The 16,477-nt window shown below is 39.2% G+C and overlaps 2 non-coding genes across 2 annotated transcripts; both read right to left on the bottom strand.

The window, feature by feature from the left end:
* Positions 1–242: 242 nt before the first annotated feature.
* Positions 243–361, bottom strand: LOC145677205 (5S ribosomal RNA). Its single transcript, XR_014129683.1, has one exon. It is a non-coding gene; the product is annotated as a 5S ribosomal RNA (ribosomal RNA).
* A 177-nt stretch (positions 362–538) lies between these two features.
* On the bottom strand, positions 539–657 carry LOC145677201 (5S ribosomal RNA). The gene has a single exon (XR_014129679.1). It is a non-coding gene; the product is annotated as a 5S ribosomal RNA (ribosomal RNA).
* Positions 658–16,477: the final 15,820 nt, after the last annotated feature.

Raw genomic sequence — 16,477 nt, forward strand, 5'->3', positions numbered from 1 at the left:
TTAAAAAGTGGTAATACATTCCGTGTTAAGTATAGTAGTAGGTGCACACGGATCGGAAATCAGGTTATTTTAATGTGCCGTGCAAATAAACAGGCTGTTAGTGTAAGAAATAGTGGGTATAACGCTTAGAATATCGATTAATCGCTATGAAATAATGTTGATAAATTATCTCTTGAAAGTACTATAAAATTAATGTTTCTAGTATTTTCGTACTTGAAGGATAATGAAATTTGAAAAAGAGATGCCAACAGCACCTGGTGTTCCCAGGCGGTCACCCATCCAAGTACTGACCAGGCCCGATGCTGCTTGACTTCGGTGATCGGACGAGAACCGGTATATTCAGCATGGTATGGCCGTTGGCGAATGCATATGGCTTCGAGTGAGTTATTGTAGCTACGTAGGTTTGTCGGTGAATACTCAAAAAGACCAGCGCGTGGAAAGCGTTGCTAATTGTTTTAAGTAATGCATGATTACGAAATTATCGTGGTGAACGATGTGAGAATATTCGTCTTTGTGAAAAACAAAATTAGAAAAAGTATACCAACAGCACCTGGTGTTCCCAGGCGGTCACCCATCCAAGTACTGACCAGGCCCGATGCTGCTTGACTTCGGTGATCGGACGAGAACCGGTATATTCAGCATGGTATGGCCGTTGGCAACTACCTTTTCTTCAATGTCCTGTTAAGGAAGTATGTTTTAAGTAAGAATTGACATTATTAACTATAAAGGCAAGCATATTAACGTCGTTAACATTACTTGGAATATACTAATATTCGAATAAATATTTGAATGTTCGAATGATGAGTGATTCGGATGTTCATAGTGCCACTGTGTCCTATCGAGTTTACTATCACGAACCACGTATGAAATTGTATATAAATAAATAAAAATAAATCCTTTATTAAGTATTGATTACAGGAAAAAGGCAAACTTACATTCTTTAATGTACACAATGAAATGTATGAAAGATATTTTTAAGATATGTTTCACTTACCCTTTATAACGCAAGGTAGTTTTCAGTGTAGCATTCTCTTCAGCTGCGAGATAACGTAAGGCAGATGATCATTCAGTCGTGAAGCACTAAAATGTAATATACATTTTAACTATTATCGATAAGAATTATTTACTGCAGGGATGCAAATAAAGTGAGGCAAATTAGTAAATAAAAACCGATACTGTAACTGATAATATAATTAGTTGTATCTGTATTAGTTGTATATACAGTAATCGCACGATTATCCGCGGAGTTGGATGTTGGCATAATCGCGCATAATCAGCAGTATGAGCAGAAAAGGGAAATGAAATGAAATATTTAGATTTACGTCGCATACTTATACCGGTTACGCTAAAGGAGACGGTGATGATGAGTACTGAATGAAGAAAGTGGGAGGAAACGGGAGAAACCCGAGAAAACCCATGAGCACGGTCTTTATGCACGACAAAGTTCACACGGCACGAGCTGGGATTGAATCAGGGACCCCAAGCACCGGAGGCCAAAAAACGGACAAAAAGTCTTTCGTGCAACTTTCGTTTTCGGTAAAAAGTTTACACATAATTTAGAAAGAGTAGTTTTCTGGTCTTTTTATTTCACAAGTTGGTTCATGTCTATATTTTTTACATGCATAAAAAATTTTTCAACTCCCTTGCTTATTTCCTGTTAAAGACCTCTACCTCTGATTGTATTTTTTGCACATATTCTTATTGTTTTCAGACAACATTTCTAAAAGCGTAATTTATCGTCAGCAAGAAAAGAAAAGGAAAGCCTCGGATAGTGGAATGTGTACTGTATATATATATATATATATATATATATATATATATATATATATACGTATTAGTATATAGTTTTATTTTATACGTCTCCTATTATTACACAATGTGCAGATATTGTCAAAGCGCAAGTAAATATGTATAACTCCCCGTTCTGCACTTAATAACTTGAAAGAAGTTCGGGGAAGGTAGTGTAACAGAAAGTGCAAACAGAAATGAGGGTTTAAAGGCATTTAATATTATTCCGTAGTAGTATGATTTTTTGTAAAAAAAAATATATATATATATATATATATATATATATATATATATATATCTAAACATACATATTCAATGATATAGTAAGAGGTTAGCAGCACTGATAGAACTGCAGAAAGTACAAAACCGTTAATAAGAAAGAGAGAGAGATGGTGGCCGCTTTTGTGCTTTTCATTGGCTAATTCCGAATTGCGCGCGAATACGTACGAGATTTCTTTCTTTTTCCTCTTCGCAGCCCAGATGTTGCCAATTAGAAGTTTTTAGTACTACATTTGTATGAAAATGTTGCCTTTAAGAAATGTGGTTTGCATACAGAGAAAAGAGCAAAATGAATATTTACCTTAGTGGGCATGAAAAAAGACGAAACATTTTGCAAGATGGACACACGAACTTCCTTAATGCAGGCGTTCAGTACATTATTGTAAAGAAAAAAACACTAAAAAGAATTACTTCAATATCCCTAGCAACATTCAACAATTCATAGAGAAAAATCTTTATTTTGAGAACAATGGAAAACTATGTAATTGTAGATAACTACTAAATTTAATGATTAAGGAAAACGTTTAGGCCCGGCCCTTCAGAAAGAAAGTGCACAGAATATTCTCTCATGGAAGCAATTGCAAAATCAACATTTTGTTTGCAGTTATAATTAGAGGATCTATATACAGGGTGTTCGAAAAAGAATGTATCCTCTTGAAAGAAAATATTCTCTGGGCCCCTAATCCTTTATATACCGAAAGGAAGTTTGTATAGCATTTTTTCTTACCTTCGTTAGAAGAATTGAAAGTGACTACTATCGTGACACGGGAGATATTTAATCGATAGTCGAATTACTCACATACTCGAATGAACACGTCTCTTGTAAGGAGAGGAAAGGCTTCTGTGATCCGCTATCGCAGCTGTGTCATATCTGCAGAGAATGTTAGGACACAAACGTGATCTTTGAGAGCCTCGTGAAAAGAAGTCGCATAGTATCATGTGTGGAGACATCGGGGCCATCTGAAGAACGCTTCATCATTAGGACCAAGGGCGAGTTACGAAACACTCTGGGATATATTTATTAACATAACTTCTCGTCATTCTGCAAGTGTGGTGGAGCTCCATCCTATTGGAAAAGGAAACCTCGGGAGCCCTCTTCATGTGTAGGTATCGTTCACATCTGAAGCATGTGAAGATAGATTACTGTACTATCGTGTACCTAAAATCATTTTCTACGAATACGAACATGTCTACACTGAAGGCAGTGCAGCTCTTTTTCTCTTTTTTTTGGTCATGTATTGTAACGCGGGGCAATGCACACAATAACATGTAATGTTGTGTATCATCATAAAGGGCCAGGGCGATGATTGGATCTTGATGGACGTGGAGAACTGATAGGTGATGTGAGTGGTATTGTGATCTATGGTTGTATGTTTACTGATGAATGCATAAGGAGAGGTGAAGGGGTTGCCTTTTTTTTTATGTCGATCGGGAGGGAAGCGATTGGGAAACTTTTGACTTTGTTTTTCAACCGAATATATTGATTGAATAGGTCGCCGACAATTTTACGGGGCGTCACGTCGTTGCCTTTTTCATGTCGATCGCGAGCGAAGCGAGCGTTTTTTTTTTTTTTTTTTTTTTTTTTTTTTTTTTTTTTTACCGACAATATGTATTGAATCGGTTGCCAACACCTTTAGGGGCGCGTCACGTCCTTCTTTCTGTGCTGATCGCGAGCGAAGCGAGCGCGAAATTTTTGACTTTTTTTTTTTTTTTTTACCCACAATATTTATTCAATCGGTCGCCAACACTTTTAGGGGTGCGTCACGTCCTCTTTTCTCTGCTGATCGCGAGCGAAGCGAGCGCGAAATTTTGACCTTTTTTTCTCTTTTTAATTCTTTTTTTTCTTTAAGAAAAAATATTGATTTCATAGGTCGCGAACATTTTTACGGGATGCAACATCGTTTATTTGTTTTTCCAACCGTCTTTCTGTCTTGAGCCCCCGCCAAGTTAACTTTATGGTGGACAAAAACTATGTGCGGTGGGTTACCGCGGGGTTCTCCCGTTTCCTCCCACTTTCTTCATTCCACCACCATTTCAATCATTTCTCATAATCAGCGCCTCTTTTAGCCTAAGCGGCATAACGTGGGACGTAAAACAAAGATTTCCTTTAGTTGCTTTCTGTCTTGATTACGAGCGCGAAATTTTTTACTTTTTTTTTCTTTCTTTTGATATTATTCATTTAATAGGACGGCAACACCTTTACGGGCCGCCGCGTCGTCGTTTACACTTCTTCAGCCCATATTCTTTCTGCTTGTTCGTTTTCCGGCATCTTGTTATCACCGCCCGCGGCAATGCCTATGTCTTTCATCGCTTTTTGAAGCAAATCTTTAATAAATATGCACTCTCACATTTGTACTAATATGCATACCACAGTGGATAGACTGTAACTAGGAAAGCAGAAGCCTGCATATCATATTATTTAACAGTTGAAAGTGAACTGTCATTTTAAGTTTGATTTTGATCAGATGAGTGCAGTTCAACTCGTCGACAATTGTGAAGATTCTCGAGGTTAGGGACCATCCATTTTGTGCTTTGTAATGAAAATGGCTGCAGCCAAACTTCTCTGATCTGAATGAAACTTGGCATGATGATACATCTTGACCTGCTCTACAAGTTTATTTAGTATTTTCCGTTGCGCAGGCTTTTGCTTCTCCAGGTTCTCCCATGGAACTGAGAAACGTATTCAGTCGAACTTCTGCGGTAAGTCAGTATATCATCCTGAGAAGTTTGATCGAGATAGCAGAGGTTCGACTATTCGTTTTTCAATTCCATGTGATATTACAACACGGTGAACTAAATTTATATAGAAACACTTTGATTTTGTTTTGTTTTTTGCTAGCATTAAACTGAGAAAATGTTATTCAATAGACAGAGAACACCACTCAAAGAAAAGTACATCATAAGAATATATATATGGTTGCTGTGGTTCTCGGTTTAATTTGCTAGTTAAGAAACTTGCTCTAAATAAGTACATCTTACAGGTGAAAAACTAAGCCAGGCGATAGAATTAAATATAAAGTTATACACTTTTATTTTACGTTTACTAGTGTTGGGTTACTACTGTAAAATAAGTCAGTATATATGAAAGATAACTGTATTAGGTACTATTTTCCACCGGCGGTGTATTCTTGCATAGTGTACTTAATGTTTACAAGCGGGGCGCTACTAGTATGGATGCATGACAAGTGCTATTGAAACTCGAAAACTAACTGGTTTCCACTACCCTTGCTTATACGTATACCCGCGTCGCCTTCGCTCCTGTTCACTTTGGACGCACATTCTTGCTATCGCTCAGGCCCCCAGCTTTCTCCTGTTTTGGCTCCCTTAAATAGTATTCGTGCTTTTTATTGGCCACCTGGCAAAGCACTTGTAATGATTTTACACCAGTAACTCTAAAATACATGTGTATTACTTTATTTAATTCTGTCGTCTGCAGAATTTTTTTTTTTTTCGTACAAATATGCCTTTTCATGCAGAACACTGAATTTTGCCTGTAAATTTTTGAGAATATGCTGTGACGAAACTTGAGCACCGTTCTTCTTTTCTTTCTTATCACGAGTCTTCTTTAGCCTAATGAGCACAATCATCACACGATAACGACTATTCTTTTCATTTAACTTGTAAACAAGTTGAACTAATAATAATAATTGATGTACAAAGGAGAAGTGTCCTACATATTTGAGGTAAAAAATAAAATAAATATACTTCTACTTCATCCGTGTTTACAAAGTTAAATGTTATCGATTTACAAAAAATGGTCACCTATCCACACACTGACCAGGCTCGACACTGCTTGACCATACATATTAAAACATCGGTCCCACTGAATACACAAGTAGTAAGCACATTCACATAAAAATAATTAGGATTACAGTATATAAAATGCGTTAATTAAAATAGCAAATGCCTTACCTTATCACAGGCGATCCAAAGCCACTGCACATCATCTGCTACGCACACTATATTCCTCCAATATTTCACTCACTTCCTATATCACGCAACAGAAAATATTAATAAAATTCACTTAGCAACATTTTCATTTTTAATCAACAATACGTATAACAATTAAGAATAAAATTAATTGTGAGCACATTGTTATAATTAGAATACTGTTTTTATTCGTTTACAAATATGGGATTAATATAGAGCTGGCAGCAACAATATATACAACTCATCCTGTATGTATCGTAAATCCTAACTTGAGAAGACATCTCTGACGCAAACAATGAGACAAGAAATCAAATACTATATCCGACACATTTGGGGTTTATTGAACTTCAATGTTGGAAGATACCACCTTGTCGGTAGTACAAATGTAATATCCTTACAACACGCGGAACTTTTGCCAGGCATATCTAGGAATTTGGGAAGATTAATTGATATCCTTAATGTGCAATGTATGATTATGACGCATTGTTATGTACACGCAGACGGAACCAGGACAATCTATAGATGACATTTGCACTGTGTTTGGACAATTTGTTCGCAGAAAATAACCGTTTTTGTCTATGAATACTTGAGAACATGGAAGGTATGAGATATACATTTTATGCGCAAATATTATAATACAAATCATTGTTAGTTTGGTGGATGCGTGAAAGAAAGAAAAGGAGTAGATTTTTGCAGACGTCCGGATATAAAGCGAGAACTGAGAATACGCATCTATAACATCTATTTTCTTTGTGTTAATGATATCGATGAACTAAACGGGGAAACTAAAATACAACTGTTTGCAGTATAATTCGAAGTATAGTCAAGTGCAGAGGCGTACTCACGGGGTGTCCACCGGGTGCGGACTCCTCGCAAAAGTTCCTAAGTGAACATACATTTGCAGACTTTCTCATTAAATGTAGTTATTAACAGGGAAAATATTGATGTATCATCAATATAAATCTGATCTTACACTTCATCTGTACTCTGTCTGTATCATGTTTTTGTGAAAAAGTAAGTGGAATATTTATCGTGTTTTCGAATGCAGAATAATAGTATATAGACATAGTGGCTTGTAGTATTGGAACCTTGCCCCCCGAAGCTTGGATCCCTTAGAAGAAAAAAAAATGCATGCGCGCCTGGTGAAATGGTTAACGAATTCAGTTCACTCGATGAATCGACAGATAGTAATACACATTTCGACAGATCGACAGCATTCGACAGATACAGACATATGAAAGTAGCACAAGAATTAGGCGAAAGTCCGTGCGTTTCCTCAATTCACGTAGGAAACAACAGAAAATATCAACTACCATAAAATAATCCGTATATATATTTAATTTATTTGGAATAAAATAAATATAGAAACAACCTGTTCATACATAACTACGGTAAGTGCGTTAATTGCTAACGTAAGAACAAATATGAAACAAGGCACAAAATAAAAAAGAAAAATAAAGTTAAAGGGAATAAATATTTAGGCTTGATTGTCATTCGTATTAAGAAGCTGGGTAATAAAATGTTAAAATCTACAGAAAATTATGAAATTAAATCAGGATTTGAAATAAAAGTCTATACATTGGAAGTAGGCCAGGGAGTTTGCAAGGCAGATGTGTGCGACACGCGTTACTTTATAGATTCCCTTCATTGAACTATAGTAAGCAGTACGAAGATGGTACTTTGCGTATAATCACAGGAAGGATTGAAGTTAATTACCATGGTAATATAATTATTTATTGATAAGTATTTCCATGTTAAATTATGAAAATTATAAGCACAAGGAGGGTGAAAAAGTAGTGTGACCGACTTAGCAATGACTGAAACATAAAATAGAAAAGCGAATAAAAACAAATGCCTTTTGAGTTATGTGGAATAAAGTTTCTTCTAGCCAGTAAGGAAGAATAGGATCTGGTGCATTCATTGAATACCTGAAAAAAATCGTTTATCAAAATAGAAGGAAACACACTTATCGTTGTGGCAACTACGAACTTCTGTTTACCTCAGCCCGCCTCAGCAAGTGCTTTCTATCCGGTCCGCGCTCCGTAACCAAACTCAACGCTGCCTGCTAGCGAAAATTTCATTCTTCAGTATCGTTGAGTTTATTGCAGAAAGCAATGGCAGATACGGCATCAGCACCTGCAGCCCCGGCACAGGCTTCTCCTAAGAAGTCTGCAAAGCCTAAGAAACCAAAAACAACACCTTCTCATCCAAGAACATCAGAAATGGTGAACAACGCCATCAAGAATTTGAAGGAAAGGGGAGGAAGTTCACTGCAAGCTATTAAGAAATACATCTCTCAGAACTACAAAGTGGATGCCGAGAAGCTTGCTCCATTTATCAAGAAATACTTGAGAAGTGCAGTTGCTTCTGGGTCTTTGGTTCAGACCAAGGGAAAAGGTGCATCTGGATCGTTTAAGCTTAGTGCTTCATCGCTGAAGGAGAAGCCTGAAGGTGGATCTTCAACCAAGGCGAAACGATCAGCATCAAAGGAGAAGAAGCCTGCGAAAAAGCCAGCAGCTAAACGTCCCAAGAAGACTGGTGAAAAGAAAAAGGCTGCTGCTCCCAAACCTAAGAAATCACCATCTAAAGTGAAGAAGGCAAAAACTCCCAAGAAGCCAAAGGCCCCGAAGCCAAAGAAGGCTACAGCAAAACCGAAAAGTGCTAAGAAGGCTGCACCAAAGAAGAAGTAAATGTGTCAGTAAATCATCTGACATTTTAAAACGGCTCTTTTTAGAGCCATCAAATACTTTGAGAAGAGTAAAATTGTGCTTTTCCTATCATTATCACATGTTCATTCATAGCAATGTATAGTATACACGCAAGGGACTTTGAGTTTTCTTTTTAACCGAAGCACTTCTTGATGTAAGTGCTTTATAACAGAGGGGAATTGAGGGTGGGGAAAGAAAGCTTTCACGGGTGTCAAGAATGGTGTACTCGAAAAAAAATGGGGAACACATTACGTAATGTTAATTTGTGATCACTTACTTTTTCCTTGTTCCTATCTTCAAGTAGCGAAACAGTACAGAAAACGCACTTAATGCATTTGTTAGAAAAACTTTTGCAGGCTGACTGGGTTCGATTCTCGGTGGGAGCTCAAATGTTTCGCATTGCACGTTAATAAGTAGGTCCACGTTTGAAACAGCCTTGCTGCTGAAAGGGACACTAAACTAAAATCAACTCTTTTCAAGGCTGGGGTGAAAGAAATGTTCGAACTTATTACAACTCGTGAAAGTGAAGTAGACTATGTTTCAATTTAACGTCGTACTATTATGATTTTTATGATAAAGGAGACGGGTGATTACGCCTAATGAATGATGGAAATACTGGTGTAATGAGAAAGTGTTAGGAAAAGGGAACACGCTAATAACCACGGATACCGTCTTATAATTCGTAATATTGCTATAAAGAAAAATAGTAACACCAGCAGAAATGTAGGTGTACAATTGAACTGATGTTAAGTACAAACAGACACTTAAAGAAAGTTTAGTTTAACGTTTGCATTCAACAGCAGCGACCTCTGACAAAATAATATTACTTTTGCTACCTTGGAAGAAGTACATATTTCGCCTGCGAGTTCTATCAGATTAATAACGTTGAGAAGGGCAAACAGTGGTTGAATCGAAGTTAAGTTATGCAACATATGGCAAAATCGAACCCTTGACCACATAAAACGAAGATAATCAATCGGTAAACATAGGGGAAAACTAAAGAATATACTTGAAAGATAGGATGATATACGAAACGACAGGAAAACGAAGGTAGATGTATTAACTATGCAACATACGGCGTGAGAATTTAAAAAAAAAAGATAACAAGTATGGACAAGATCCTTGTTAGGATAACAGCATCTCTAAGTAGTGTATTGGTCCTAAAAAGGACCGTTTTTGAACTCAGTGCCAGAACTTCAAACTTAAGCACGTTCCCCACGGATGCGGCGAGCAAGCTGAATGTCCTTAGGCATGATTGTGACTCTCTTTGCGTGAATAGCACACAAGTTGGTGTCTTCGAAAAGCCCTACAAGGTAAGCTTCACTTGCCTCCTGTAAAGCCATGACAGCTGAGCTTTGGAAGCGAAGATCTGTCTTGAAATCTTGTGCAATTTCTCGGACGAGTCGTTGGAAGGGCAGCTTGCGGATGAGCAATTCAGTGCTCTTCTGGTAACGACGAATTTCTCGGAGAGCCACAGTACCAGGCCTGTAACGATGGGGCTTTTTCACTCCACCGGTAGCTGGAGCACTCTTTCTTGCAGCTTTGGTGGCAAGCTGCTTTCGAGGAGCTTTGCCTCCAGTAGATTTCCTAGCTGTCTGCTTGGTACGTGCCATTGCAACTGTCACGACTTGTTTCAAATAATTGCGCGCTGAATGAAGTCAAGTTATATAAAGAGCAAAACCGTTAAATCAAGCTATTTCTCATTGGATAAAGTCAGTCGAAAAGGACAGTTCTCATTGGCTTAGACACGTTTTGTGTTTTTCCTCCGTGCTTTCCCTGCATGATCGAAGGAACAAAACCACGAGTCTTGGGCTGCTTGGGCTTGTATTTCTCGTGTGTGGTGAGCGAAGCAGTAACATATCGAAATGACAGGACGTGGAAAAGGAGGCAAGGGTCTTGGCAAAGGAGGTGCCAAGCGCCACCGTAAAGTTCTTCGTGACAACATCCAGGGTATCACCAAACCCGCTATTAGGCGTCTTGCTCGCCGTGGTGGTGTGAAGCGTATCTCTGGTCTCATTTATGAAGAGACCCGAGGAGTATTGAAAGTATTCCTGGAGAACGTAATCAGAGATGCTGTTACATACACAGAACACGCCAAGAGGAAGACAGTGACAGCTATGGATGTTGTGTATGCCTTGAAGAGGCAAGGAAGAACCCTGTACGGTTTCGGAGGTTAAGTTGGGGTTCCTCCTATTTTGGATATAAAATTGGCATAAACGGCTCTTTTCAGAGCCAACAAATTTATATAAAGGGAAAGATTTACTTTGTGCGATTTTCTGTTAGATTATAAGAATTCGTGTAACTACATTAAAGCCTTTTGATGCACACTAAATTACAGACGTAGAGAGATTAATTTGAGAAAATCATACGTTTTTTTTTACATTATGTACGTTCATGTATACGTATTCATATCATGTAGCAGTATTAATGCTGGAGAAGGGGTTCTGGTTGGAAATTGGCGATTTGTTGGAAGTAGCGAGCATGAGAGATGCGAAACGCAAGTCGGAATTTCTGTTCTGACAGTAGGATGTACGTATAGAGGCTTATACAACTTCTATACTGTGCTGTGAGGGGCGAATAATGCGTTAGAAACCTGAATCTTGTCCTTTATCTTGTTTACGTGGTCTTGGGTTCGATTTCTTTCTTTTGCGGTAGTGTCTATTGTGATTTACATGTAAATTAATGACACTTCGTAGCGGGTTACTAAAATAAAGAGTAATACAAATATGAGATGTAGGTTAATGCATTGTATACTTCACATTATTTACTAAAGAAAGGCAGTAGTTACAAGAAACCTAGGCTCGCTCGTTGGGCACAGTAGCAAATGAGTTCTGAGATCAGAGAATAAGAGTAGTTGCGTATTACAAACCATATACATATAACACATATCACACAAATATGAATATCGACCTTGCAAAGAATAAATCGTACTTAAGTGTGCATTTAATGTCATTACTATGTTGCAAAAGAAATTTAGGAAAGTTTTCTGATCCGCTCTGTTCATGATGTCATTGGGGCATAGTAATGAACAATAATAAATGTCGAGAACATATTGAACAGAGTAATTTCAGCCAAGCCAACGCAAGAGAGAAACATGAGTGCTTTAAGAATGTTGGAAATTCCTTTGTCTAGCATGAAGTACATGAGAATATGTGGTATGAGGTTTTCTTCCATTGCTGAGAATCTGGGCTCGACTGTCCTGTCCTCTGGGTAATATGAGCCCGATGTACGCAAATATCAAAAAAATGTAGCTAGCGACAATACAAAAGGTAATGATCTTATAATTAATAATGTAGTGGGAACTAAGCACATCGCTGTTTGGAGTATTCTAAAGTTAGTGTGACTTCCTATGGGCTTCAATTACGATCGACGACTACACATATACTAATTAATCGAATAGCAGCGAGAATTTCGAATGAAACTAAGCAACTATCTCAGACACTTTTGATGAGTCTGTATATCGAAAACAATTCATTTCAATCGTAAATCTCCTCTATAAAGGGGTTTGTGGCCCTCATAAGGGCCGATTTGTATGAGATATAGGTCTTACATTTATGCCTTCTTCTCAGTTTTCTTGGGCAGAAGTACAGCTTGAATGTTGGGCAAAACACCACCCTGAGCGATTGTAACTCCAGACAACAACTTGTTTAATTCCTCGTCGTTACGGATAGCTAACTGCAGATGACGTGGAATAATCCTAGTCTTCTTGTTGTCACGAGCAGCGTTGCCTGCCAACTCAAGAACTTCAGCTGCCAGGTATTCCATGACTGCAGCCAAATACACGGGAGCGCCAGCACCAACTCGTTCGGCATAGTTACCCTTTCGCAAAAGACGATGGATTCTGCCTACTGGGAATTGAAGGCCAGCCCTGCTGGAGCGGGACTTGCTCTTTCCCTTGACTTTTCCACCTTTGCCGCGACCAGACATTGTTCAATATTCTTTCGTAATAAGATGAGAGGAAAAATTGCGGCCTCCCATGAATCAAGTCAGTTTTGTTACTACTTCAAGCGTGCACCCGAGTGCATCAAATGAAAAGCAAGGCAGTTGGCGCGAATTGAAACACGTACTGTAATTTAAATGAAGTCGATAAATCGGCGGACACATCTGATCTGATCTGTCAGGAGGATCTACGGGGAATGGTCTGGAAGCTGAGAGGTGCTCGTCATGGTTGTGGATACCTTGCGGTGTTAGACCAAGCAACCATTGATTAGAGCCGCTACACGCCGCCCACAAGAAGAGCAACAGAATATTGTTTGCAGCAGGAAGTGAAGAAGTGCTTCAGACAATCTGCTACAGGATAGTCTTGTCAGATAATCCTGTTTTTAGAGAAGAGCTGTGGATAATAAAGTTATAGTGCTAAACACACACATTACACACACTGCTTCCTGGTGAAATAGATATTGCTTTCCGTCAGCTTGACCCCCTATTGTGGACCAAGATTCGCACTGGCCATATAGGTTGAACAGGCTTTGCCGACAGTCGGCTGACGGGATCACAATACTATCTCTCTGGGATAGCGTAGAGAAGCAAATACACAGCAATTAGTGAACTGGCCCTTATCAGGCCCATAAACCCAATTAGTGACTGAAAGTGAACTTGGCCCTTATCAGGACCATCAAACCACATAGCAATGCCAAGACCACCCAAAAGAACACCCACCAAGAAGCCACGTGATGCCAGTCACAAAAGGAGTGAGTTATCAGAAACACCCAGACGAGAGCCCAGCAGGGAGAAGAAACCTACAAGAAGACAAACGTCCAAAGATGACATGCGGAGAGAAACTCAAACAGAAACGACCACCAGGGAGATCCGGAGGGAGGCAACCAGCCCAGCAGTAGAGACACCCCCAGGAGCACAGAAGCAACTCAACGATGACTACCTGTTGTATCCGCCCGTGAGCATATTGAAAGCCAGTCAAGAAATCAACATCGAAGCCATTATTAAACAGAAGATCGATGCAGAGGATTTCATGCTGCTCAACATGGGTGGAGGGAAGCATCGTGCTTACTTCAAATCAGAAGCCACAAGAGAGATCTTTCTAAAAATATTCAAAAACAGCGACTTTGGCCCACAAGCAATCTTACTTGGACGTATCACGAACACTACAGAAGCAACCCAACCAGAACGACCATCAACTGGACAAGAACAAAGCATCGCGACCAATCAGCTCACACAGGAGAGACCTCACAATTCTGGCTCTTTTCAGGGCCACCAGAACCACACACAGGTGAATAACCACGCACAGGTGAAAACCACTTCTCATACAGGTGAAAAACCAATAACAGATGAACAAGAAGTTGAACTCAAGCCGGTTCAGCATAGAAGAAGAAGGAAACTATACACAGAAGAAGAGAGAACCTCAACCACGAAAACCAGGACACAGGAAGATAGACAGCAGCACGCACCGAAGAACCAAGAGAAAAAGACTCCCACGTATACATGTGTTATACGCGGAGTTGAGATCACAACCAACATCAATAAGATGAAAGAAGCATTACACAAGCAGAAAATAAGGTTTAACAACCTCATCCGCATAAACACAAATAGAGGCCCGGCTCCAATGTTAAGGCTTTTTTCCAAACATTACGAAGACGTCAATAGACTCACAACCCAAGGACTGGAAACTGAAGAAAAGAGGTACAAAGTAGAGAATTCCCGTCAACCTCCAAGACCGATGCCCTGCTGGAACTGTTACCAGTACGGGCATCTGAAATTTCAATGCACTGAACAGAGAGTCTGTTTCCGCTGTGGAAACTCTCACCAAGAAGATTGTAACAAAGCAGTCGACAATGGCTTTTGCGCCACTTGCAAACAAAAAGGACACAGAACGGGAAGCAGCACCTGCCCCCAAAGACCAAGAAGCATCCCCCAGCAGAGATACACAAAAGTCACAATAGAAGAAGAAGCACACCCTACCAGAAGTACTGGCCCTTCTCAGGACCACATCGCCACAGAAAAACCAGGAAAAGCCACTGAAGTAAACCCACCAGAGAATCATCCAACTGCCATAGAAGAGAAAATCACATCTGAAATAGAGAAGGCCACAAACAGGATCATCACATGGGTTACAACCATTCTCACAGCAACCAGTCACCAAGAAGAACGCACCAAGATGTTGACAATTATACAAACAGCCACAAAGAAAATCTTCGCTAAAACAGTGAACGCCTTGACAGCAACCAACGGTTCGATACATGTCACCCAGCCCACATATGCAGACAAGATAAAATCCAAGAGAAACCAGTCGAGCACAAATTACAAACCAGCTCGGAAGAACAATGAAACAGAGGTGGCAGCTGCAGAAATAGTGAATTGATGCTGAAACCAGCAGACAGATGACGACACACGCACAGACAAAGGAAGATGAGGCGGCTAATTTGCATGCTAAAAAAATAACACAGATCCCCACTAACAATACTTTCCCATTACAGACAACACAGATTTGTATATAACATAATCAGATAGGCTTTAACATAACATAATAATTATTTTTGACAGACACATTTACATGGATTTTTGCCACCCTTCAACTGTGGTTTTGCCATGTAAATACTATTGCATGCAGCATGACCGATATAGGGGGTTTTTTCCTGGTTTCCAGGTTTTTTGTCCCTCTCTCAAAACATAATAAACCTTCTCTCGCGCTTTCCTATCATCTATTTTACCCTTCTTTCCTTCTATTTCACACATTGACAGATTCGCGTGTAAATGTCTTTCGTAAAAGATAGAAGCCGCGGCATACACCTACACCCGACAGATACTTTAGTGTACTAATTGCATGTGAGGAGAGGCATGTAGATAGATGGTTGATGCCTTACTCTCTGTCAGGGCGCGGGCTTTCCCGAGGGGCGTCCTTATTTTTAACTTTTCTGTTTCTGTTTCTGTTTCTGTTGCGGACACATCTAATTTTGCTGAACGAGTGAGTCATCATGCCACCAAAAACTAGCGGAAAGGCTGCAAAGAAGGCTGGTAAAGCCCAAAAGAATATCTCCAAGGGAGATAAGAAGAAGAAGAGGAGGAGGAAGGAGAGCTATGCCATTTACATCTACAAAGTTTTGAAGCAAGTGCATCCTGACACTGGCATATCTAGCAAAGCTATGAGTATCATGAACAGCTTTGTTAATGACATCTTCGAGCGTATTGCTGCTGAAGCTTCTCGTTTGGCCCATTACAATAAGCGGTCAACTATCACCAGCCGGGAAATCCAAACAGCTGTGCGCCTTCTTTTGCCTGGTGAACTTGCCAAGCACGCTGTAAGTGAGGGTACGAAGGCTGTTACCAAGTACACAAGCTCTAAGTAAAAATCTTCTTCAAGATTTTTCATTTCAAACGGTCCTTGTCAGGACCAACACATTATTCGAAAGAGTTAAATCACGAAATTTGCTTCATTCTGTTATGTAGAAACACGTTGAAATCCAATTTCTATATGCTGTTAGTAAAAAAGTAAAGCACATAGCGGAGATGTGTCGTGCTTGTATACGAAAGGCATTTACTCGCCGGAGATCTACACTTAGTCATAATAATTTACTTTTAAAAAGTGGTAATACATTCCGTGTTAAGTATAGTAGTAGGTGCACACGGATCGGAAATCAGGTTATTTTAATGTGCCGTGCAAATAAACAGGCTGTTAGTGTAAGAAATAGTGGGTATAACGCTTAGAATATCGATTAATCGCTATGAAATAATGTTGATAAATTATCTCTTGAAAGTACTATAAAATTAATGTTTCTAGTATTTTCGTACTTGAAGGATAATGAAATTTGAAAAAGAGA

Source organism: Thermobia domestica, unplaced genomic scaffold (assembly GCF_964235325.1).
Source record: "Thermobia domestica unplaced genomic scaffold, izTheDome1.hap1.1 HAP1_SCAFFOLD_691, whole genome shotgun sequence".
Lineage (NCBI taxonomy): Eukaryota > Metazoa > Arthropoda > Insecta > Zygentoma > Lepismatidae > Thermobia > Thermobia domestica.